The 23,737-nt window shown below is 42.3% G+C and overlaps 1 protein-coding gene across 12 annotated transcripts in view; it reads left to right on the top strand.

Moving 5' to 3' along the window:
- PRKCE (protein kinase C epsilon) overlaps nucleotides 1-23,737 on the top strand; it is a 537,105-nt gene that overhangs the window by 10,970 nt on the left and 502,398 nt on the right. For 2 of the 12 annotated variants that reach the window (XM_054677822.2, XM_016948460.4), the window contains exons 1-2: nucleotides 13,801-14,672; nucleotides 15,429-15,513. The exons of 2 other annotated variants lie outside the window; for them this stretch is intronic. The gene's annotated coding sequence lies outside the window, so the exon portion shown is untranslated. Of the gene's footprint in view, nucleotides 1-1,555; nucleotides 14,673-14,704; nucleotides 15,017-15,047; nucleotides 15,514-23,737 lie in introns of those variants that run through there. 8 more of the 12 variants (XM_016948463.4, XM_063789889.1, XM_063789891.1 and 5 more) reach the window with 8 other exon arrangements.

Here is a 23,737-nt window from a genome sequence, read left to right as displayed (position 1 = left end):
TTCATTGTTCTGGCCGTCCTTTCATTCACTGAGCAAATATTTATTGAATATGCCAGGTGCTATGCCCACTATGTCAAGAGCTGGTCGTTGCTCTCAGAGAGCATACACTCTACTAGGAGACACGACATTAATCAAAGAATAACATAAATATATGATCTGTAAAATTACAACCGAGAAGCACAGCTTACTACAATCCTTTCAGAGCCTGGGGAAACCTAGATCTCACTTCTTCAGGACTGGATTGGCTAATTTTTTTTCTCTCTCTAGGAAATGTATTGAATAGGGGAGTCAGGTGACTCCTATTAATTCCCCAGCTGTGAAATCAGGAGTTAGGATAGTCTAGATGCTCTGTAAAGGCACCTGTTAACAATGATCCTGACTCAGCTCCTGGACCCTACATTCTGGGCCTTGGCTACGGTTAACTTTCGCACTTGATAATAGTTTGTCTTTATTATTCTCCATGAAGTTTAGCCTCGTCTCCCCTGCAAAAGGGCCAGCTCCTGCTTTTTTTTTCCCTCTTTGCCTTTCTTCTTTGTTGTGATCGAAATCACAAAGCTATTTTTGATAGCTTGCTTCTTTACCTACCTTTGTTCAAGGCCCACAAAAAATAAATTTAATTCTTAAATGGAGCCCTCTCTCTGTATCATTAAGCCACTCAGAGAGTACTCTGAAAACAAACAAGCAAGCAAGCAAGCAAGCAAGCAGAATTCCTAGAATGTAAGGTGTATGAACCTATCTCCCTGCCTTCTGCACTGATGATTATCTCAACCAGTTTAGGTAGCTGAGAGAATCATCAATCAGCCATTAAAGATGGAGCATATAATTGACCAGCGTTTGCCAGATTGACTTTCAAGGAGTGGGAGCCTTATTTATTTTCAGGTCTCTGTGATCAAAGAGGTTGGGAAATGTTACAGAGTCAAATGCACATTAGTGTATTAAAGACTCAAGATGGTCTATCGCAAAGCGAGTTGTACACGTCTGTTTAACCAGATATGTCCCCAAAATATTTCATCATAGAATGCTTTTATTTGGGAAACATTAAGAACTCATGTTTTGTGGACATATTTTGAAAAACATTATAATTAGAAAAAAGAAATGGATATTCTCAAGTGGGCCATTCGGAAAATCAAGATTAACACCCTTTTATAAAACAGTGAATTTGAAGAACTGTGGGAATTCAAAGGAGAGGGGAATTAATGTGGGTTCTGCTAGTTGGCAGAGGCTTCTTGGTAATATTTTGAGCCAGGCCTTGAGGAAAATGGGATCTAAATAGACAGGGAAAGGAGCCCCTCTAAACTGGAAGAAGAACATAGAAAATGTTGGACAGCTCACGCCTGTAATCCCAGCACTTTGGGAGGCCGAGGCAGGCGGATCACAAGGTCAAAAGATCGAGACCATCCTGGCTAACACAGTGAAACCCCATCTCTACTAAAAATACAAAAAATTAGCCAGCCGTGGTGGCAGGCGCCTGTAGTTCCAGCTACTTGGGAGGCTGAGGCAGGAGAATGGCATGAACCCAGGAGGCGGAAGTTGCAGTGAGCCGATGTTACGCCACTGCGCTCCAGCCTGGGCGACAGAGCGAGACTCCGTCTCAAAAAAAAAAAAGAAAATGTTGGACAGGCAGTTTTTAGCATTTTGTGTTATGAGGGCAGTCAGGAGACCAGTTAAGATTAAAGTAGGAATGCACTCCAGAAAAATTGCCCGATTAAAAAAACAAAAACCAAAACAAACTATCCAAAGAACGGGAACAGTAGCTAGAATGGATGTTCATTCATTAATCTATCCATTCATCTAGCCAGCCAGCCATTCAACAAACATATATTGAGTACTTTCTATGTTCTAGGAACTTTGCTTGGAGCAAAGTGTTGAACAAAATCACTAGTGATATATTGAAGTTTTAATTATCCAGGAAATCTATGCTGACAATCTCACATGCTGCATTTCCAATTAATTTTCTTTTGTTTGTTTATTGATAGGTCTGATAGGGATGGAGAATAACTTTGTAGCATCCTTCATGTCATTGGATAGTGGTTTGTCCAAGTTCACGGGTCTAAAACTAGTAGAATGGGCTTTGGAGTTAGTCCTGGGTTTGAAATCTAGTTTTATCAGTTTTGGCTGCATATTGGACAAATCATTTAGCCTATCTGTACCAGTCTCCTCATCCATAAAATGGGAATAATAGCTACCTTATAGCAAGTTTGCGATCAATGGTTAACTACTTATTATTGGTAATTATCTGTGATTAATGTTTATTATTAGATGCAGGTAAAATTGTGCTTCTGTTTGGGGATTTTATTAGTAATAACCAACTGAAGGGCTGCCAGTGAAATCTTTCCAGTCCTTATGTCCCTCCCTCTTGGAAATGAATGAGCAACAGGAGTTGGGTTTGCTAAATTCCAGGTGTGCAGAACTACAATTTCACACTTGGTTCTTTTTAAACAGCTCCTAGGGTGGGAGGTGAGGGGAACATGGATTACCTTCCCTTGGACTGGCTTCTGTCTTAGTCAATGGGGACATCTGTCTCATTGCTCCCTTTTGTGTATTTGAAAAGCTGAGACATTGTTGCATTTTGACCTGAACATCCTCTGCATTAGCTTGTGGGCCTAGTGTGGTAACTGAGGCTTAAGGCTTTTTTTCACATCCCATTTTCTGTGGTCCAGGTGTATATCCCATTTCTCTGGGCCAAAGCATCTGACTTCATTTTCCTACCATGTGAGTCTTATATATGCCCAACCTCTAATGCAGTGCACACTGATTGTTCAGTTGTCCTGGGCCAAATTTGGGCAGTGCACAAAGGTGCTGCCTTTAGAGAGCAAAGCTTTGCTTTCCACCACGATGTTGGAATTGCTAAAGAGTAACAAGAGTTGAAGCACAGCCAGCCTTCTGAAAAGATTACTGTACTCTCAGTGAGGAAATATGCATTTACTTGTAATTGTTAAGAGCCTTGATCTTTAAGCTCAGATTTCATTTTACATAATTTACATTTAAGTAACAAAAATATATGTGGCAAGTAGTTCACCTACTCTTCATTGAGGATCACTTCTCAGAAATTGCTTTTTCTTCTTCTTTGCAACCATAGAAATCCTTTTCTTCCTTTAAAACATTCAGAATTCACCCAAGAGCAGGAGGTCTTGTTCTTCTGCTTTGTAGCTTTGTGACTTTGAGAAAATTCACTTAACCTCCTCAAACTTCTGTTTGCTAATTTAAAAAAAGGGTTAATAACAGTCATCTTTTGCAGCTTGTCGAGTTGCTGTGAGGATTAAATAAGATAGATGTAGGTGAAATGTTTGGGCATTTAAGTAAGCATCAACTCTCTGCCCCAGTTGATGAGCAACTGTGAGCTTCTGCAGAGTCACCACGTCTTGAAGTAGAAAAAAAAGTTTCTCTTTGGTACCCATGCTCCTTTGTCTTCTTTGTTTCTTCATGACACCATCCTATTTCTCTTGCAGGTGCACTGAGCCCAGAGTTGCCAGAGGAAATACAGGATGCTCAGTTAAATTTGAATTGCAGGTAAACAATGAATACTTTTTTTTTCTATAGATATGTCCTAGGTATTGCATGGGACATTCTTATACTACAGAAGTATTTGTTGTTTATATGCAATTCAAATTTAGCTTGGCCTTCGATTTTTCTTTGCTAAAGCTGGCAACCTAGGCTTCTGCTTCCCACTACCCCAATAATGAAACATGCCCAGGAATGGATCTGCTTGTCCTCTTGTCCCTGTGAGGGCAGAGGAGGGAAACGTAGCCTCTTGTTAAAATAATTCCAGCCTTGGTGTAAGTAGGTAACATATTTTTGATGAGGGACCCCTTTCTAGGGCTTCTAGAGTCATGGAGAAGGCCTCCTACCTTAACGTTTGAAGTTTATTCCCTGCCATTAGCCTGCTACAGGACCGCTTGCTTCTCCTCCCCTGATGGTGAATATCAGGGCTCTGTTCATAGAAGGTGCACAATTCCTGGCCATGACTACCTAGCTGGCTTTAAAAAATATTTCCTTTGTTTTAGAAAAGAATATCCCATTTAAGCTCCAGGTGCCTGAGTACTAATTCATGGAGACAGCTATAGGAGGGGTTTTTATATCTTTATTAGTCTGGTTCCCTGGAATCCAGGGGATTTGTGTATGAGTTGTGTGGGGATCATGGCACTAAATACCCTTCCGGTTGCTCAGAACCCACCATTGTCTCCTGCCAGCCCCAGTTGCCTACATAGTGAAGTCTGCTCATCCCTCCAGACATCCAGGGCCCTGTGTGGTTTGCACCTCCCCCACTTCCATTTTCTGCCAGGTGGATCTCTTATCCTCTGGGGTAGGAACCTTCTGCTTGAGGGCTTGTTTCTAACTTTCATACCCAAACTCTTTCTGTCCCTTCTTTGTGCTCTGCTCTCCCATATCCCCATCCCTGGGATACTCTAACCAGCCATCCAAATCCCCTTCTCTTTGGGCGATCGTTCCCAGAATTCTCCAGGCTACAGCTCTTTTGGCTCTTGGAATTGCGGTAACATTTACTGTTTGTGCCCTCCGTTTAAAATTACTGATGCCTAGTGTTGATGCTTTCTCTCTTTTCTTTAGCAGACACAGAAGAGGTCTGTTCCTGAGGGTAAAACTCCTGCCTTTTTGTGCTAATGCTTGGCATATTGCCCCACACATAACAGATGCTTGATTGGTTAAATTTAAAAACAAATTTATTTAAGTGGGGGTCTTCCTCTGTCACCCAGGCTAGAATGCAGTGGTGTGATCATAACTCACTGCAACCTTGAACTCATGGGGTCAAGGGATCCTCTTGCCTCAGCCTCCCAAGTAGCTGGGATTATAGGCACACACTACCATGCCTAGCTAATTTTTAAAAGTTTTTTGTAGAGGCTGGGCACAGTGGCTCATGCCTGTAATCCCAGCACTTTGGGAGGCCGGGGTGGGCGAATCACCTGAGGTCAGGAGTTCGAGACCAGCCTGGCCAACATGGTGAAACCCCATCTCTACTAAAAATACAAAAATTACCTGGATGTGGTGGCACACACCTGTAATCCCAGCTACTTGGGAGGCTGAGGCACGAGAATAGCTTGAACCCTGGAGGGGGAGGTTGCGGTGAGCCGAGATCACACCACTGCACTCCAGCCTGGGTAACAGGTTGAGACTCTGTCTCAAAAAAAAATTTTTTTTTTATCGAGATGGAGTCTCACTGTGTTCCCCAGGCTGATCTCAAACTCCTGGCATCAAGTGATCCTCTCACTTCGGCCTCCCAAAGTGCTGGGATTACAGGCGTGAGCCACCATGCCCAGCCTGGTTAAGTAAAATTTTAACATGAATTTATAATATTGATCTAAATAATAGACTTCCTTTGGGTATTTGCACTAGGTTATTCTCCTTTCTTCCATAACTGAAGAGAGTGTAGTATTGTAAAAAAAATTACATGCATGCACACACCTGTATGAACTTTAAAAAAGGAAAAGGCCAACACATGAGGAGGATTTTTATCTTTTACTTCAGCATTATTGTTAAAAATTAGTTATGTTTATTTTTTAGAGCAGTTTTAGGTTTATAGAAAAATAGGGCAGAAAGTACTGAGTTCCCATATACCCCCTCACCTCCACACCTAGTTTTCCTTGTTATTATATATGTTTTAACTTCAAAAAAAAAAAAGTGAAAAAGGATGCAGCACAACCACCAGATATGGAACCAGGTGGCACCGTGGTTAAGTGGAAGGGCTTTATATGACAGGGAGATGGATTCTAATCCTGGTCCCACCACTGAACCAGTCGTGTGACCTTTTGACAAGTTGTGTAACCTCTCTGAGGTTTCTTCATCTGTAAAACAAAGTCAGTACTATCTATCTAATTGTGTTTGAAATAAATAACATAATGCATAGAAAGTGCATAGAAAAGTTCTTGTCACGGCTGGGCACGGTGGCTTATGTCTGGAATCCCAGCACTTTGAGAGGCCAAGGCGGGTGTATCACTTGAGGTCAGGAGTTCGAGACCAGCCTGGCCAACATGGAGAAACCCCGTCTGTACTAAAAATACAAAAATTAGCCGGGGATGGTGGTGAGCGCCTGTACTCTCAGCTACTCAGGAGGCTGAGGCAGGAGAATCGCTTGAACCTGGGAGGTGGAAGCTGCAGTGACTGAGATGGCGCCAATGCACTCCAGCCTGGGTGAGAAAAGTGCTTGTCACGTGATAGAGCACACAAAAATGTTTGCTATTGCTATTATAATACTATTGTAAAATATAAATTGTGGATGATGTGGTTTGGGACTGAAGATATTGTCGAAGAATCCATTTGGTTTATAATTCTTTATCTCTGACAGTCACTTGGGGCTAGGGGTTGCTTGTCATCTCAGTGGTGTGTCCTAGACGGATGGTCTTTCTCCTTATAATGAGTTACATAGGAAATGGCTGTGGTTTGCCAAATGTCTATTTGCTGCCCACTGTCAAGCATTTATAGGCTAGCATATATTCATAAAGTACTACATTCACAGTTTGCTAGTTCACTTTTCACCCTCTCGGTGCTAATGAGCTGTGTGACCTTGATGAAGCTGAAACCTCTCTGAGCTTCAGCTTCCTCAGCCGTAAAATGGGAATAGTCACATTGGCCCTGCTTATCTCACGGAGTTGTGAGACACATTTAATATGCATCCGAAAAGAAAAACATGTCACACACATGTAAGTAATAGTGATGAACCACTTTGGGATTCAGGGAGGGGGACGGCCCTTTCGTATACAGTTTACAAATGGAGAAACCGAGGATAAAGGGTGCCTCTTGGTAGGGACTAGAATGGGACTCAGACCTTATTTCCCCAAGTCCCTGATCACACTAAGCAACATTTGGGTTTCTTAGCCAAATAGTCTGCCTCATTCTTTCACATTGTTGGGGCTGAAGATTTAAAATTAATCTGTGGGTTTTGTTTCTAGGAAACTTGTGTCTTAGAAGCCCACCCCCTCACGCAAGAGAACGTGTCTCTTTCTCATTGCTTCCTTATCCCTACTTGGCTCTTTAAAAATTTTTCTTTATCACTGCTTATCATATGACTGTGCACAGACAACCGTAAAGCCAACTATTTTAAGGGGGAAAGGGGAGGAAGACAGATAAGACAGTGATTCAGAAACAAGCAGGAAAATGGAGTCATGTGGCTGTCCCCTTGTGGGTGGGATTTACAGCAGTGTTTTAGACTAAGAAAGCCTCCTTTTCGCCTGGAGAATAAATTAGGCCCATCAGGAATGTGTTTTAGAACCCGGAGGGAGCACTCCTTCACAAGTCTCTCATGTGGCCAGCCTCAGTGCTGGGCTGTGTTCTCTTACCGCGCAGCGTGGCTGAAGCCTCTGCTCTGTGCCTGGGACTGGACTGAGCTTGATACAGTGGGGGCTCCAATAGAGAGGTCCTGGTGCTTGTCCCCAAGGTATAAAAAAGGGAGAAATGGCCACTTGAAAAGACTGATCTGATCACATCAGTTTCAGGGAGAGCAGGAAGAAACTAGGCCTTGTCCTACTCTGTTCGTAGAAATATAAATTAGCGGCACCTTTTTGGAAAGCAAAAAGGTAGTATCTGTGAAAATTAAAATGTATATCGGCCGGGCATGGTGGCTTATGCCTGTAATTCCAGAACTTGGGGAGGCCAAGGTGGGCGTATCACTTGATGTCAGGAGTTCAAGACCAGCCTGGCCAACATGGCGAAACCCCGTCTCTACTAAAAATACAAAAATTAGCCAGGCATGGAGGCAGGTGCCAGTAATCCCAGCTATTTTGGGGGCTGAGGCACGAGAATCACTTGAACCCAGGAGGCAGAGGTTGCAGTGAGCTGAGATTGCACCACTGCACTCCAGCCTGGGCAACAGAGTGAGACTCAGTCTCAAAATAAAATAAAATAAAATTTATATAATCAAGACGATCAAGTCTGTTATTAGTTATCAGTCATATATAGATGTGTGACACACTAATATTATTTAAGTAACTTGCCTCTGCTAGCTGAAGAGGTGGCTCTATGGACACCCCCACCCAGTAAGTCGGCCATGTGCCTTCTCTAATGGGATTTGAATTTTAGGAAAGTGAGGCATCATCTGACTCTTTCCAAATTTAAATCTGTTAAGAACCTTTAGGGTTTAATATGCTTTTTGTATAGGCTCCATTTTTCTTTTTGAAGGAGAAAGACGTGAGAAAAAGAGAATAAAGGCATATCCTGTCTAGGCTATTGGTTTTCAAACTCTGGGTCAGGACCCTCAATAAAGTTGATGAAATCAATTGCGTGGATCTCTACAACAATTTTAAATATGAAAATTGAACAATATACACATTATCAGAATGCTTTGTATGCAATATGAATAAATATTGCCTTATAAAACTCCTATTTCAGTTTTATTTATGTGAGTACGTATGATCTTAATTCTTACTGTGAGTCCCAGTTTAAAAAAACATTGAGAAATATTGCCCCAGAACACAGTTTCTCATTCAATCTAATTTTAATGAGTACCAGTAACATGGAGAAAAGAAAGTAAAGAGGATAGGGTTCCCTGCACTCAATAAACTTACATTTTACTAACCCAAACAATTCCATAAAAGCAAATACGTTATCATTCCCCAGGGAAAGACTGACGAAGGATTTGTAGAGGAGGTGGCTTTTGACCTAGGCCTTGAAGGATGGATCGGATAGACTGGTTCTGAGAAACCTGCCTGACTACTCCTTAGTAAACAAGTCTCTGACGACAAATAATGCTGCAGTGCCCTGATGAACGGAAATACCTTCTGTGGCCTGAAAGCCCCCATCTCTTGAAACTCCTGCAAGTGGCATTCAACATCAGATAGTGGTGCTTCAGGGTTCCTGGGTTGAATTGTTGGAAATTCAAGGTCAGAGAGCTTAGTTCATGCCCTGTAATACAAGGCGGGTTTCCTCAGCTCTAGCCATACTTCAACTGGCACTGGAGAGTTTTGTACCTTCTGATCAGGAATGCAGCATCTTTGGAAGATAAGGTGTTTGCAGCCTTACCCGTCAGGAGACTGCACAATGGGGATACATTTATTCAACAATTTGTACTGTTTTCTTTTGATTCTCCCATCAAACTTGTATGGTAGTGAATATATTCAAAGCGGGAATTAAGAGGAATTAAGCGGGAATTAATAGGACAAGACCCAGGGAAGTTAAATGATGAATTGGGGGCCAAGGCAGATGAATGAGCACCTGGATGTCTTGCTTTTTAGGACAAAGGTTTTTTACTGCACATGCACAGGTATATAGTCTCCCAAACACACTAGGTACAGGAGGCCTAGGGCCTGGCCTAGAAGGTATTGATATCAGTACCATTACACATTTAATACCATTATCCATTTATGCATTTAAGCTCTATTTAAAAAGGCAATCAAATGAATCAAAATTTCTTCTTTTGTTCTTTCCTTCCTACCTTATTCTTTCCCTTCCATTCCCCTCTGCCTCCCCCCACCAGCCTTCTCTCACTTTCTTTCTCTTAGAGAAGATTAGGTAGGGGAAAGGTTCATAGACCATTTTACCTCCAATTGAAAAAATGTAAATCTACTATATAATAAGAGATATTCATTAAATCTTCATTTCTACATAAAAATATAAGAGTTCAGAAGTTTAGTGACTTGATCAAAGTAAAAAAAAAAATCCAGTAGAGGACAGGTATGGTGGTTCACACCTGTAATCCAAGCACTTTGCGAGGCCAAGGCAGGGGGATTGCTTGAGGTCAAGACCAGCCTGGCCAACATGGCAAGACACTGTCTCTACAAAAACATTTTACAAATTATCTAGGCATGATGGCATGCACCTGTGGCCCCGGCTACTTGGGAGGCTGAGGCAGGAGGATCACTTGAGCCTAAAAGGTCAAAGGTACAATGAGCCATGATTATGCCACTGTACTCTAGCTTAGGTGGCAGAGTGAGACCCCCTGTCTCAAAAAAAAAAAAAAAAAAAAGAGAAAAGGAAAAAATCCAATAGAGACAGAAAAATTATGAGTGAACAGGTTTCCTGATTCCTAGTAAGGTACTTACATTGCTATATCATGCTGCATCCAGTCACCATTCATCCATCATGCTTCCATCATTCATCCATCTCTACATCCATCCGTCTATGCATCCATCCATCCATCCACCCACCCATCCATTCATCCATCTCTACATCCATCCATCCATACACACATCAATTCATCCATCCATCTCTTCATTCATCCATTCATTCATCCATCTCTACATCCATCCATCCACCCATCTATGTATCCATCCATCCATCCATTCACCCATTCACCTCTCCATCCATCCATCTATTCATCTATCTCTCCATCCATCCATCCATCCATCCATCCATGCCTGAATCCACCCATCCGTGAATCCATCCAGCCAGCCAGCCAGCCAGCCAGCCAGCCAGCCAGCTGGACAGCCAGGCAGCCAGACAGCCAGACAGCCTGTCAGTTTATTGGTCATATAGTTAATGCTAATGCCGTGTGTCTAAAATTTTTAGTAAGGCAGTCTGATTTATTATTATCATTATTATTTTCAATTTGCTTTTCAGCTATTGACTGAGGTTGCGGCAATTGACCAGACTACCCTGTGGGCTGATAAAACCTGAAACTTGTCTATTTGGTTGATATTACCATTTGTCTGTCCCTCAGTGGCTGGTCTTTACATGTCAAGAGGATGGTAAAAACTGCCATAAGGGACTGAACACAGTGCCTCACGCCTGTAATCCCAGCACTGTGAGAGGCTGAGGTGGGAGGATAGCTTGAGCCGGGAGTTTGAGACCACCCTGGGCAACGTAGTAAGACCCAGTCTCTAAAAAAATTTTTAAAAATTAGCTGGGTGTGGTGGCATGCATTTGTAGTCTCAGCTGCTCCAGGAGGCTGAGGCAGGAGGCCTGCATGAGCCCAGGAGTTTGAGGCTGTGGTGAGCTATGATGGCACCACTCTACTCCAGCCTGGGCAGCAGAGCAACAGAGCAAGTCCCTGTCTCTAATAAAAACAAACAAACAAACCAAAAACCACAGTGAGAGATTTTTTTTAAAGACTCCTCCACTCCTTTTTTTGGGTTACATTGTTTTTGTTCCCCCTACTTTCTGAACTCTCTGGAGTGTCAGGATACTTTGACTTTTGTGATTCAATCAGCCTACTGCAATGGTAGATTCTTCCTTTCGAGTTGTAACTCTTTCCTTGGAGCAGGGTTTCCCAAAATGTGTTCCAAACAATATAAGAAGTGAATAGGTCATTCACACTCAAAAACGAATGCCATAATCAAGTGAATTTGGAAAACCATAGAGTAAATGAAGCTAAACATTTATTGCAGGACTTTTTTTTTACAGCCTTCAATAGGCTATTTTCCATCAGTTTTCTGGATGGCGATTGAGCGAGCAGTGTTTCCAACTGGATTTGATTGTTCAACACACATTTAGGGACAGTACTTACATCTCTTGATGTCATTTGGGAAACACTGTCTTAGAATCTGGCCCCTACTATTTAAAGTTAATACGACATATTTAGGGCTGCTGGCCAAGAGAAACTAACATGGTGAGGAGGAAATAATCATTATCCATTTATGTTAATATTTTTATCATAAAGACTAAAACTTTGTTTTTTAAACTAGGATCCCAAGTGTTGTTTATAGGCCCTTGACTAAAGAAAAGAGAAAAGCTTAGGTTGAACAAGTGTTTGTAGAGTATATGAAAATAGAAGTGCAAACAAGGCCCCTATTAGCCAGATTTCTGAATAATATTCTAGGAGTTCATCCTTGTTCTGTCTTTAGTGAGTGACATTTATAAAGCAGTAGCAAAGCCAATATCATGGTTCCAGGGATCGTTCCTATGGAATTACATTGGCTGAGGACAGAGACCCACTCTTCCTCCTCTTTCCTGAATCAGGTCAGGGTGAATATTATCCAAGTGCAATTGAACTCTTGCTCCTTCTGTTCACAAATCAATTGTTGCTTGATTGGACCCAGAATGTTTGCTGCTCATCAACTCTCTTTTGAAGGTGTATCTCAATATTTCATTTCCTTGTGTTTATTGGAAAATAGTTTTTAAAAGCTACTTGCAAAGATGTAAGCGTGATCATTGGGGTTGACTTGCGGCGAAAATGTGAAGGAGTCAAAGACTGATTTCAGGTTTTGTGCACGCTCCTTCCACTTCTGAGCCCCTCCAAGCCTGGGACCCAGCCAGGATTCCTCACTTCCTCTTGGCTGAGTATAAACTCATTTACACTGAGGTAGATGGCCATAATGAGATATATAAGACTGGTGCTTTAGAAGAGTGCTGTGGAGGAGGCCTTCCTTTATCTGGAGGGTGACATGGCAATGTCTGGAATTTTCAGATATCAGTGACAGGAAAAGATGGACTTTTGGGTCAAGAGGACTCTGTCAAACCAGGTACTCACTGGAGACCAGGCTATTTCTGAGATCATACTCTGTGTCAAGGGCTAGGGATCTTTACATGAGCCTTCAACTGTAAGTCAGGGCCCGACTCACTGTGGTCAGTGCATATATTTCTAGATTAACTCACTTTGGAAATGCTTGTCTCCCCACTCTGTGAGGGATTAGTGCTTTTCCACTTTAAAGGAAAAACAGGTCATAAATTACTGAGGAATTTTATGGCACAGCCCAAAGCACAGATTGGAGGCCAAGGAAAAATAAAACTCCAGCTTCTTTATGAAAGTCGAATGGAAAAGAGAAGATGCTTCCTGAAAAGAGGTGGGCACTGCTTGAGGGAGAGGAGGGAAAGGACTCTGAGTGAGTCTACAGGAACTCCTTTTGGTGTCCTTGAGGAGTTTATGAGAATTCTCGGCCTCATCTTGATAAACTTGAAGGCAAAGTGAAGCAGGCAGTTGAACTGTTTGTCTGGGAAATGGATGAGAGACATGATTATTTTTGGTAGCAAGATTTTCTGTGTTTGGATTATGCATGTTATAAATCCAGTATCTTAATTTCCATTTGCCTTGGGTGATCCATATGCCTGATTTTAATTCAATGCTGATTAAATGTCAGAGAAGGAAAGGAAGGGATGAGGTGAGAGTTTCCAAGCCTGGCTGACCAGGAAGACAGCAGGCAGATCCTGGAGACTGGACCTCATCAATTATAAAGAGAAAAATCCCCTGTAAGTTACAAAACAAAATAGCACAAGAAAACACTTTGTAGATGTACATTAAGCCGTCTCCTTTCCAGAAAACGTTTCCCCAGACCAGGAAGACCCAGCATGCCCCTTAGCACCTTAGCCCAGGCCTTCAGCTCTCCTCAGCTCACCTTTTCCTCCAGTGAATAAACATGATGCTGTTTTTAAGTCTTTGCTTCCTTGTTTCTAGCCCATGTTTTACTCCAGAGCAGTGAGGGCACTTGTGACCAGCTTTGGGGAGATGAATACACTGTCATTTATACATAAATGCACTGTCATTTATCATTTCAGAATTGGAGCGAATTCTAAATGAATCATAACAGTTGCACTTAATGAATTATTCTCCTGGGTATTGGCTAATTTTAAACCGGTCTGACGAGTTTTAAGGTCCATGTGGTTTGAGGAAATTCAGTGGTGCATTTCCTGGTTTGGTCCTCCTCATTTCCCTCCAGCCCTGCTCCTTTTCAACATGCCAGGCTGCTTGGCTGGGTTATCTTTAATCACTGTAGGTGGGAGGAGGGGAGGCGGGGAGGTACTGGGCCCAAGGTCATGCCAGAAGAGTTCAGGCCTCTGCTTGTCATCTGGCACTGCTCGGAATTCCCGGGGGTCTCCGGGGAGCTGGCCCTCGGCTCACAGATGGGCCTGACTTTGGTGAGAGGTGGCCTTCCACCAGGAAGCCTCCAGCTGGCAGGATGGGTGGGTGGGGAGGGGTGAACTTTGGCTGTGGAAGCGTCTCAGCATTTTACTCCCCTTTTTCAACAGTTGCTGCCTCCACTCCAGGCTTTTATTCAAGCAGCACCGGTACCTGGCAGTAGCTCCTACAATGTTTTCTACATTGGCTCTAAAATCATGGCCTAGTAGACACCAATGCTTGACTTGTTTTTTTGTTTGTTTGTTGTGAGAAGTTGTTTACCATTGGCGTGACGGGATTTTCTTGGCCTTGTGAAGTACAGGGAGCCTCAGGATAGCTTCACTGGGGGTGTCATTACATGGTCATTATCAGTGGTAAGTTTCCCAGTCTCAAGATGGAACCCTCTGTTGCTTCTCTGCCACATGTTTGGCTCTGTTGACCTTCCATTGCTCACCTGTGCTTGTTCCCCCAGCAGCCTGTTTCTTGTAACTATTTGCCTCATAATGCAAGTATTCTAGTGATTGAAGTGTTGCTGTGCAAAAGAGATCTTTTAAACTGGAACCAGTGCAACAAAACAATTTAAAACATTTTAATAATTTCTTAAAGGATACAGAGCCTTTTCCTCTCTTAATACATGCAGGTCAGAATGACGTCAATAAGGATTATATTTTTGCATTAACAGGAAAACTAAGTTTATAAGACTAGAGTATGGATAGAGAGGAAGATGGTTCTATTGGGATATAAACTCTGATCCATACATGGAAGTAGCCCAGTCCGTACAAACACCATTGCCTGTTTCATTCTTGACTGGACATACATATTGCCCCATTGTGATGAAAGGTTGTGATAATGAAGAGAGTAATAGAAGGCTCAGCTCAGGTTCTAAGGAGGGAGCGAGTAAAGGCCATGCAGGCCCATCCTTCTGTGGTCAGTCACTGCTGGTTGGGGAAGGAAGGAGGTATCAAGTGTCTCCATCCTTTCCTCTTTTCTTCATAGTTTCTAGGTCATTCATTTAATAAATCATTAGGGAGCCCCTGCCATCAAGCTAGGTCTTGGGATATAACCAGGAACAGGCCTAGATAGGTACCCTAATCTCAGAGGGCTCATGCTCCAATTGGGGGACAGATACTCAAACAGGCAATTATGACATAGTTCATAAAGCCCTGTGATGTATGCCACCAGAGTACCCAAAAGGGCCCCAAACTAGACATGGGGAGTTGGGGAAGGCTTTTGGGAGAAGGCGACATTTCAGCAGAGACCTGAAAGGAGAAACTGGAAACAGTTTAATGTGACTACTGCGAAGTACTGTGGGGGGTGGGAGTAGGTTGGGGGCATGGGGACAAGTAAGCTGTTTTTTATCAGCTGCCATTGATCTTCCTCCCTCTTCTCCTCCCTCCCTGCTTCCTTCCTTCTTTCCGATTTAACCCTGGAATCACGAGAGGCCACTTTAGGTGGATAGCAACTCTTGAATTTGGGCTTTATTCTGAGGGAGATGGAGGAGCCAGTGAAGGTTTTTTAAGCAGAGAAATAACCTGATCAGATTCAAATTGTATCACCCTGTGGGATGGACTAGACATGGATTAGAACATTAGGAAACTGCTTTAGGTATTTAGCCTGGTAAAGATACTCTGGCTTGTGGTCGGGTGTTATTTGCTGGGTGGGCTCTGGCTTAAAAGGCAATTGCTTTAGATCGCTGTGGAAAATTCTGTTTCAGAGACACGACCGCTTCAGATGGGCAGTGAAAAGGACGATGGAAAGGCCAGGACACCACGGAAGTTCTGAAGGGGTAGTGGGAACCGGTAGGAGCATATCAGTAGCTTTCCCTGCCCTTTTCTCTGCCACTGTGATGTAAATATCAACTTGATTTTACATGGAGCTGAGGAACCTTTTAGAACCCAATCGAAGAAGTTGGTGGTTCTACACTGAGCCAGGGGGAAAACTTTGTGGTCACATGGGAATTTATACTTACTTGGTTTCTCTGCCTTTCTCACCAATTTCTTTTTGGTTTCTTGAGAGCTGGTTGTGTGCATATGTGAATACATATTGCATATTGAAATTTGGGGTTTTCTTTTTTAAACCTTTAATGTTCTACCCATTTCAAATGCATTCAGGATGTATGATGCTGTTTTTATATAATGTAAACTATTCTTACAATGTCTTTTATTTAATTAAAAGAATAAAAGAAACCAAAGTTAAGAATTTAAATTTTATTTTGGCATTTGTTACTGGTTGTGTTATATAATTTTGGTAACATTAGTGAGGGATCAGGTTTAAAAAATTTCTCCAATGTCGTCTTCTGCAGATTGCAATTGTCTTGCAACTGCTGTTGGCAAACTAAAAATGCTTTTGCTGGTTAAGGTAACCAGTCATTTCTGAACTTTTTTTCAGTTGTAAGGGCATAGAATGAACGTGCACGCCTGATTTAGTGTATTAAAACTAATATCATGTGAGGACATTTTATAGATAAGAGGTTAGAAGGCAAATGACTCTATTTTGAGAAAAATTTGGAGGGAACCTTTCTTTCAAGATAAATAAATTATTTACTGTCCAGAAGTTTATCATGTAATTATCTGGATTTTTTTTTTCATTTCTCCAAGCTTTAGCTCAGCCTCGATGGACTCTGATTTCATAAATACATTACATTTTTCAATTTTAGAAGTCGTGGGAAGAGGCACACAACTTTGTGAATTTGTGAAACTTAAAGCAAGTATAATGAAGAGATACATACTCATTTTGTTTGTGTTCTGTTTCCATTCCATTAACTTCTACTATCACTCAGGTTCATCCTTGGTGAGGCCTAGACGAGTGGAAAGTTTCTCATTTTGAAGTTAGTTGTTTTTTAATTGGTCACGCAAAAGAAAGGCTTACATTGATTTTGAAAGACAAAACATGTCATTGTTTTTTTCACTAATGCCCAACTTCTACATGGCTGACTGGATATTGTTCAAATTTTCCAAAAGAATAAAAAAGAGAGAGAAACACCCTTCTTTTGGATCCGAAGCCAGTCATGGAAAATTTCATCCTGAAAGGATAATTTTTCATAAATATGCAAGCAGCAGAATGGCAGTGTGGCTGCAATAGAATCTGCCCCAGGACTTCCATGCATAGTACTTTGCTGTAAACACGAAACTACAGGCACACATATACTCAAAAGAATACACGGTATTGGAAGCCTAATTATTTCCACTAAGATTGAGATTATTCCCTCTAAGAGCTATACTGGAGAAAGCAATGTGTCTTACTTCACTTTATTCCACATCAATTCACAAATTTTTATAGCATATATACTCTGTGAAAGGTGATACTGGGCTAAGGAAAATAATTCTGCCCTCAGTTTGCAATCTAACAGGGAAAATAAAGTCCATATATATTAAAATCTAAGTCTGTTTGTAATAAGTGCCAAGTAGACAATATGGACAGGAAGTACTGTGGATCTAAGGAGGTCAAGCTCATGGGTGTACAGGTTGTAATAGTTATGAAGCCTTTTCAGTAGCAGTAGAACTTGAATGATGGGGTGGATCGGGATAATGCACAGAGTGGGTGCATGTGGAACACTTACAAGAAGAGCGGATATGGGGAGCTGATGACCACCAAGAACAGGGAGCCTGTAGTCTGCGGGTGTATGTGGGGCCCTGCTGTAGGGGTGTTGATTGACCTCTGTAGGCACTTTGCCTTCCTTCTTCTGTGTTCCCTCCAGCTAGGGTAGAGAGGACTGGTTCAGCTTGGCTCTTCCGGGCCTGCCCAAAGGACCATGCAACATGAAGGTGAAGTCCTTGTAGAGCAAAGGGCATGAGAAGTCTCTCTTCTAAACCTAGGCTCTGCCCTGTCTCCATAATTTTATTTCATGCTGTTAGATCTGGGAAGAGATTTAGCACGTTTCTGTATTAGTAGAGCATTTGAGGGAGATGATAACTATTAAACAAGAGAGGTAAAGAGAAACATTCAGAGATGAACAGGTTTATTGGGATAAAGAGTGAGGGTACAGATTTGAGGCTACCATTCACAGACCAGGGCTAGCTATTCAATAGATGTCATTAGACAAATAATGAAATGATGGTTTGATATTGGTGTTCTAAACCTCCAGAGGTTAATAACTTTGTTGGATTTCCATGGTGGACACCAGCAATCTTAGGAGGTCTAGCAGCAAGACTGGTTCTTGCCAAGTTAGGAGATGTTAGTTTGTTAGTGCTGATTGGATGGAATAAGCATACAACCGCTCTGTGTGCCCCCTTCTTTCCCCTCTGCAGGGTGTGAGAATGGAAAAAGAGAATTACACTTCTGATAACCTAAATATTCGCTAACCTGTGGTGGGGATGCTTATTTTGGCCTTTTAGGTGCAAACTTGTTTCTTTAACTGTTAGTTTTATGGTGCCCAGGGTTAAACTTTAAAGTTGGACTGTTTACATGCTTGCGACATGGTGAACCAAACGGGGAAAGTAAGATAAAAACAGGCTTGATAAAGCCCAGCCGACTTCTGCCAGTAGGCTAAAACTCACAGACTCTCAGATATATACATACATATATGGCCAAGATGTCTTGCTGTTAAATGGTCTTTAAGAGAGCAGAAAAGCCTTTTTAACAAATGCACATATTATAGAGTCTTTCCAATAGCCTGTACCTTTCAACTTGTGAAGATAAATAAGAACATATGGTTTGTCTCAACATGCTTTTAAGAAAAACCAGATGAACACATGTAAAACAATTAGAGAGTTGTCTTAGGTACCCTGAAGTTCTTATACAGGATATTTGTTCTTCATTCAACGTTTATTGACTACCTACTGTGTTCCAGGCCACCAGACCCTGTGTTAGAGGTTAGAGATTTAAAACTCTAGTAACTTATGTATTATAATCTATACATGTCATTTAAAGACATAGCATTTTTGGGCCGAGTGCGGTGGCGCACGCCTGTAATCCCAGCACTTTGGGAGGCCGAGGTGGGTGGATCATGAGATAAGGAGTTCAAGACCAGCCTGGCCAAGATGCTAAAACCCCGTCTCTACTAAAAATACAAAAATTAGCTGGGTGTGGTAGCATGCGCCTGTAATCCCAGTCACTTAGGAGGCTGAGGCAGGAGAATCGCATGAACCCAGGAGGCAGAGGTTGCAGTGAGCCGAGATCACCCCACTGCACTCCAGCCTGGGAGACAGAGCAAGACTCCGTCTCAAAAAAAAAAAAAAAAAAAAAAGGCATAGTATTTTCTTAATATAATAAGGCTCCTGGTGGGAAGTAATTGTGATTGAGTGTCTAGGGCAATGTAGTTATCCTAAATTTTAACCAGGTGATTTTAAAATCGCCATTTGGAAAATGGTCCCATTATATCTATTTGTAAACTGAGTCATGAAAAAGTTTTCAGAGTACCCAGGTAGGCGTTTATGATGCACCTAAGCACAGGCCAGCCAAAATTGTTTTGGTTTTGGTGCTTCCACCTGTGATTAATGTCCCACTTGACTCCTTGAGCTGTTTCATCTGAAATTATATTCCTGAAATTCATCTGGCTCTGCTGATTATCTCTACCTGGGCCTGTGGATGAGATCAGAGAGACCAGAGCTGGGGCTATTTCTTGGTAATGCAACTGCCATTCCCCACGCGTGGACACAAATAGACAATGCCTGTGGGAATCCAAACCCCAAGGACTGTGAGAGGCACGCATGCCCTGTATTAAAGCAGCAGCCTGGCTTGGTGCTCACTAAGTGCATGGTCAGCAGTCACTACTCCTGTGACATGTATTGTCTGAGTCACTCATTTGGCACTTATTACATCCTGTCTTGGGTTATTAGTAACCTTTGCATGCATTTGTTTCTCCTCCCCAGCCACACCGCCCCAGTGGTGCAGACTCAGGGTTCTCCTCGCCGTTCAAATTCTTCACCAGTGCTCTTTATGGGCAGTAAACTTGATTTTTATTTTAATTATGAAATGGTAGTGTTTAAGCTTATTAAAATGTAAGTATTGTTTATCCAAACAATCATAAATGAACTTATTAAATTTTTTTACAAACAGCTTTACTGAGACATCTCTGACATAAAAACTGCCCATATTTAAGGTGTAGAATTTGATAAGTTTGAACTTCATAATATGATTTCTTATTCTTTTTTTTAGATAACATGATTTCTAACTCATTTTTTACAGATAACATGATTTCTTACTCATTTTCTTTTTCAAAATGATGTTTGATGAGCACTGATTTTACAGAGGGTGCCTGTCTGAGAGTACGAGGTAGGAACTTTTGAAATAACACACTGGTGGTAAGGGGGTAATTTGGTTCCCAGATAACTTTGAGATTCTAGTTTATTTTTGTTTTGTTTTTTTTTTTTTTTGAGACAGAATCTTGCTCTGTTGACCAGGCTGGAGTGCAGTGGCACGATCTTGGCTGACTCCAACCTCTGCCTCCTGGGTTCAAGTGACTCTTGGGCCTCAGCCTCCCAAGTAACTGGGATTACAGGCACACATCACCTTGCCTGGCTAATTTTCTTTTTGAGATGGAGTTTCACTCTTGTTGCCCAGGCTGGAGTGCAATGGCGCGATCTCCACTCACTGCAACCTCCACCTCCTGGATTCAAGCAATTCTCCTGCCTCAGCCTCACAAGTAGCTGGGATTATAGGCATGTGCCACCATGCCTGGCTATTTTTGGTATTTTTAGTAGAAACGGGGTTTCATCATGTTTCAACTCCTGACCTCAGGTGATTCACCCACCTCGGCCTCCCAAGGTGTTGAGATTACAGGTGTGAGCCGCCACGCCCAGCCAAGATTCTAGTTTTCTGCCACGGTAAATTGAGGTGTTCCTGGCATATAGTAGGCATGAAATAAAGCCTGTTTATTGAAGGCTATGTGTATGTAGTTGTAAAGTCACCTCAGTGCTCATTACGAAAAAAGAATATTGTACATCTTTTATTTATTTTTAATGGGGGAATAGTTTGTAATGGCCTTAGTAACTTTGAGCATTTTATCCTCTTGACAAATCCAGCAGAGATTTTACTTCCTGAATGAAAGGATACTGGCTAGCCAAGTGTTGGTTGAAAGGTTCAGTGGGGAAAGTAAGTTGATATTCCTATCGCCGCAGAATCTCTTTGTCTCTGGATTTCCCTTTGATTTTCACGAGGACTGAGCAAGTCCTGCAGGTAATTCAGTGCCAGGGCAGGCTAGCTGAGTTTTAATTGATGCTAATTAGCACCCCCATAGACTGTGACAATTTTTTCCCCTCAAGCAGTCAGCCAAGTGGCATTAGGAAATGTGAGACATCTTTCTTTGGAATCGTCATAGGAGCAGAACTATTTTCAGGCCCAGTCTCCTTGGCAGGTCTTGCCCTTCTCAGAAATAGTGAGGAAATGAGATAAGAAAAGTAATACCCCGAGGAGTAAGGTGCCAAGTAGTTCTAGACCCAACTGTGGGCTTAGGACAGCAGGGAGAGGATGCTGAAGGATTTTGCTCTCAAGTACCTTTGCTTCTAGTTGGAAAGAATGAGAGATAGGATGGAATGAAGTCTGACTGCTGCATGGGAGCTGGGGAAATGCTTTGCGGGAGCAGTATTTATGGCAAGTTCAGAAGACATCTTCTTACCTTGAACAAGTCATTAGAGCTGGAACTGTATACTGATGACAAAAGATAAAATATAACAAGATAAACGGTCCCAGGCAGTCTTGTGTGCTCCGTCCTCCCAGCTATACTCCACTGGAATCCAGTGTCTGCCTTTGGTGGTAGATGTTCCTGTTTCTCCATCCCTTGGCTAGATATATATTATCCATTGATAGGCAGCTAAGTTTGCAGCCAATTCTCAATCATTTCTTGTGGTGGGGGACAGAAATAATGTGGGAAGCTAAGTTCACCATCAACCCAGGGACTTATTAGCTGGAAGTTTCAAACTGCCTTGCCACTGAACACCATAAACCACTTCAGACCACAGCTGACTTGGTGTTTGCTAGTAGGAGGGAGTGAGAAATTATGCCAGAGGTGGGAAAACTTGTCAAGTCAAGGGGGGGGTCTCTTTATTCTTCCCCTCTCCATTCAGAGAGGTGATGGTGTCTCTCTACCTCATTGAAACCTGCTCCCAGGATCTTCTGAAGTTGGCCATTTAGAACCCAGTGTGAATATAAGGCAGTGGATTCCCTTTTTCAGGAAATTTGTATTTTGAATCTAGACCTCTTTGATTAACCAGAAGGTCTTGGCTCCTGGTGCAGAAACCATGAGGAGATGGGGGGATAGGCAAGCATGATTCTGAAATGACGCTGGGGAGGATCAGGGCTATTTCGTCTGTGCTCACATGAACACCATAGTCAAGCCTAAGGCTGGGTTTTCAGATATCTGACCTAGACTCGCTATAGGAAATATATTCTGCCTTGCGGCATAGCATGCACCATAAGTAGCAGTGGAACAGCACTTACCCTCACTACATTGAGAGGCATTTGATCTATGTTAATAACCTATTATTTTACTTAAAAAAATGTTGGTTGGACCTACAATATTGATTTTACAACCCCCTAGTGGCATGTGACCTACAGGGCTAAGCTGAGTTGCTCTTTCTGGTTTCCTGCATCTGGGCGCCTAGTCAGGGGGCAAGTTGGGACTGCACCTCGATTTTCATTTCTTTTGCCAAATGGGCACCCAGACTTGGGGCTGGGTCTGCCAGAGGTGGCAGTGCTTTTTATGATGTGTGTAAGGGGTAGTGTGCGCATCCAAGGAGGGAATGCATGGGACTTGTGTGTCCCCAGTCAACCCCATTTGTAATTTGCAAATAGGATCTGTGTGGCTGGCAGGGGGCTGGCAGTGTGCACCAGAAAGAGGAAACAGAAGGTAGACTCCCAGGTGAGGAAGAGCTAGATCCAGAGGGAGAAACGACACCCACCCTGGCTTTGGCACTGGTTAGAAAGTCTGTTCCTGGCTTTTTCCTCATGGCCCTTCTTTCACTTTGTGGTCTGAAAATTGGCCAAAAGATCAGGAAGGTGCTGAATCAAGACGAGAATAAAAGGGCACTTGAAACCTAAACACTGGCCAATGACTCCTGGATAACCAAAACCTGACTGAAGGGAAGAGCTAACATTCTATCTGCATGGAAAAGTAAAGGAAGATCAGTTCTCTGATGAAAATGAGAAATATTATTATTAAGTTGATCAATACTTTGTTGAAAACTTTCTCTGTACCTGGTACTAAGATGCTCTGTTGTTTAAATAGCTTCTTATAGTCACTGTGGATTACAGTAATTTCTTTTTACAAGATATAAGATTTGCCCATCTGCATCAATACCCATATTTCAATTCTATGATTTGTCTTTACTTCTAGCTACTCACTAAACATACATTTCCTGAAAGCAGAAGAGATTCAATTGCTGTTATTCACATGATTACTATCGTGCCAGGAGGGAGTGTCAGGGAAGTTAACAAAACAGGCCAGGTGTGGTGGCTCACAGCTGTAATCCCGGCACTTTGGGAGGCCGAGGTGGGCTGATTGCTTGAGGTCAGCAGTTTGAGACAAACCTGAGCAACATGGTGAGACCCCAGCTCCAAAAAAAAAAAAATACAAAAATTAGCCAGGCATTGTGGTATGTGCCCGTAGTCTCTTGACTGTAGGCAACTAGCAGTCTTTCCCCAGGTACGGGGCGCAGTGGTATAGGACAGCTTTTAAGGGGGTAGAATGTGACTCAGGCTTTCGTGGACTGGGTAGTATTTGGATGAGCCTGGTGACAGTCTGCACACTATAGACTAGAGCACTCTGCTGTGACAGGTATGCCTGAATAGAACTTACGGAGATCTTGCTCTGGCAATTTAGTTACTGCCTATCCACAGATAGAACCCTGACTACTCAGTAGTCACAATAGACAAATGATAGCTTAGCAGATTTTGGTTATTATTACTATTTTAAAATTTAAGTATAGGAGATTTTGCATCAATCATATAGAATCACATATGGAATTTCTTAGAATGGGATCTTAGTACCTTATCTTGCATGTGTCCTGTATAAAACACACAGCTGATCCTATGAAGCCTGACAAGTTTTAAAGGGAAGGAGTATGCAAGCAGAAACCCAGGGGGCTT

Source organism: Pan troglodytes, chromosome 12 (genome assembly GCF_028858775.2).
Source record: "Pan troglodytes isolate AG18354 chromosome 12, NHGRI_mPanTro3-v2.0_pri, whole genome shotgun sequence".
NCBI lineage: Eukaryota > Metazoa > Chordata > Mammalia > Primates > Hominidae > Pan > Pan troglodytes.
This window is presented reverse-complemented; position numbering and strand designations above follow the sequence as displayed.